The sequence below is a fragment of the Dendrobates tinctorius genome, unplaced genomic scaffold, assembly GCF_039654945.1.
Source record: "Dendrobates tinctorius isolate UK_male_01 unplaced genomic scaffold, ASM3965494v1 ptg000084l, whole genome shotgun sequence".
NCBI classification, from domain to species: domain Eukaryota; kingdom Metazoa; phylum Chordata; class Amphibia; order Anura; family Dendrobatidae; genus Dendrobates; species Dendrobates tinctorius.
This window is the reverse complement of record NW_027361752.1, coordinates 13,674,119-13,676,891: the sequence shown is the minus strand read 5'-3', so window position 1 is coordinate 13,676,891 and position 2,773 is coordinate 13,674,119. Positions and strand designations below refer to the sequence as shown.

At 35.0% G+C, this 2,773-nt stretch overlaps 1 long non-coding RNA gene across 1 annotated transcript; it reads left to right on the top strand.

The window, feature by feature from the left end:
* Positions 1-675: 675 nt before the first annotated feature.
* On the top strand, positions 676-1,715 carry LOC141097511 (uncharacterized). The gene is made up of 2 exons (XR_012233970.1): positions 676-1,220; positions 1,675-1,715. It is a non-coding gene; the product is annotated as an uncharacterized lncRNA (long non-coding RNA).
* Positions 1,716-2,773: the final 1,058 nt, after the last annotated feature.

Below are 2,773 nucleotides of genomic sequence, written 5' to 3'. Positions count from 1 at the left end.
TATTTGTTCTTTGCTTCACAATAAAAAGAAAAACAAATGTTCACAGTTGTAAACATGTTCTTTACATGCACTGATGCAAACCCTCAAAAAAAGTTTTCAGATTGTGAGGTAGCAAAACATGAAAAATGGCAAGGGCTGATTACTTTCACAAGTCACTGAATTCTGATAATAGCAAATAATTACATTCATTTTTTTCTCTAAATAGTCTCCCAGAAATATAACTTTTACTTAGCATTACTTTATTTAGTTGTTTTATATCTGCAAATCTTTTGCTTTTTCAATTAGGTCATGTGATGACTGGATGCCCTCCCTTCTCTGAGAATTACTTGCTTTTCTGTTCTCTCAAAGTTGCTACCATCTTACACACTAGAAGTGCCTGTGTGATTAAATTGTATGGACTGCAACTTGTTTTTTATATAAACTCTTTTCACAGTACAAATTATGATTGCACAGCTCCTGCCATACAGTTATAATGTACATCACTGGTCCCCAACTCCAATCCTAAAGAGCAACCAACAGATCATGCTTTCAAGATTTCTTTAGTATTGCACAGCTAATGGGATATCATCTGTACCACACTAACAAAATACTGAAAACATAATCTTTTGGTGGCTCTTGAGTACTGGAGGTGGGGAACACTTATGTAGATAAGGACAGCAAGATTTGATATAGTGATTATCCCTTATTTCAAGGAATATACTGTATATGGTGTCATCTCATCAGGTAGAGATAGAACTACCTCTAGCTGCCCTTGTCATACAATGCTGATGCATCATGTGATTCGTAGCACAGGCAAATCAAATAGAATTCAAGATGAGATCTAGGTGTTTAGTTGATGTCTGAAAAAGAGAAAACAAGATGCTGAGCAATTGGAAATTGACTACATTACATATGAAAGAAGTGTAGAATGTGACACATAAATAGGTGGAGGTGCATTTATAAAAAAATGGAGTGCTTCTTTAAGTTTAATTGAGAACAGTACACTGTATAGTATCCATGAGTGGTAGATGCAGGTGTTCAGTATAGCATATTTTATCTATAAGTCTGGAGAATTTGGAGCTCTGTATCAGAAAAAGTAAGCTCAGACAGTCAGCAGTGCATTTTGGAGCTTAAAATTAGATGGTTCTAAAAGGTAAGGGTCACTTTAAACTCTTACCGACATATGACGTTTTGGGTATGTCATATGCCTACTCCCTAACTATTGCTGTGTATAGTACTAGGTTATTTTCACTAGAAGGTTGAAACAAAAGCGCAATAGGGTCTTATCCGGGTAAAATGTTCAATTACTGAATGTATTAAACTCACCTTCTCAAAGATAAAATAAAGCTTGTATAGTGAGTCAGCCTGCTGCACGTCCAACGGTCCACAGCGGAACCGTACCACAGTTCAATAAGGAATAAATTCTTGGACTTTAAGTGCGCTGCCAGACGGATTCAATAACCACACAAGGTTAAAAAAGTTAACCCTTTAATCCCTACGCGTTTCGAAGCATAACGCTTCTTCTTCAGGGGTTGATACATCAGATGTATCAACCCCTGAAGAAGAAGCGTTATGCTTCGAAACGCGTAGGGATTAAAGGGTTAACTTTTTTAACCTTGTGTGGTTATTGAATCTGTCTGGCAGCGCACTTAAAGTCCAAGAATTTATTCCTTATTGAACTGTGTATAGTACTAGCAATTGGATGATCAGAAGTTCAAGTACTCTACTTAAAGGGACTAACAAATACAGCTAAAAGGGAAAAAAGTTGAACAAATTATATAAAAGTTCAAATCAACCCCCTTTTTCCACATTAAAAATTAAGAAAAAATACATGTATTTGGTATCACTCCATTTGTAAAAGTCCTAACTATGAAAATATAAAATAAATTAATTTGGTAAATGGTATAAATAGAATAAAATAAAAATGCCAGAATTTACCTTTTTCAGCCGCTGTAACTGCACATAAAAATGTTATAAGAGATGATCAAGACATCATATCTAACCCAAAATGATATCGGTAAAAACATCAGCACAAATACAAACCTTCACAGTACTCCGGATCCTGAAAATTGAAAATGTTCTGGTTCTCGGAAAATGACGTTAGAAGCAAAACTTTTTGAATTTTTTTCATCACCTAAATAAAATAAAAGCTATGCATGCTTGGTATCTGAGTAATCATACAAACCTGGAGAATCATTCTGCCTGGTCAATTGCACCATTAAATGAATGCAGTAAATAAAAAAAAAATCAAATGCGGAGTTCCATTTTTTTAGTATTGTCATATAAAAGTACAACTTGTCCCTCTAAAAAACAGGATGTCACACAGCTATATTAATGGAAAAATTAAAAAAAGTTATGGCTCTTGGAATAAGGGAAAGAAAAATCAAAAGCTCAAAAATGAAAAATTGTGTCTTCCTTCCTCTAAAGTCCCAACCTATATGCATCAGAGAGATTCTTTTTAAACTCTGATAAAGTTCTTCTACCCTAAAGCAATATATGTGTCAAAAACAATTTCATTTAACATATGCAGCACAATAAAAGCCAGGACTTGTCAGGCAGGGTTTTTATTCCAATAGATAAGTTCTCCTTTAGATGCTGTAACTTTTGTCCCCTTCAGAGATCTCGATGTGTTCTTCTTCACTGTCCCAATCATATTTTCAGTGCAGGAAATCTTACACGTATGAGAAAAGAATCCTAGAAGTAAAATGCAAATTGGGTGCTCAGTTTACCGTGGGCAGTCCCTCAATCCATCTGGCATCTTCTTCTTTGCCATGTTTCATAGATTGACAGCTCT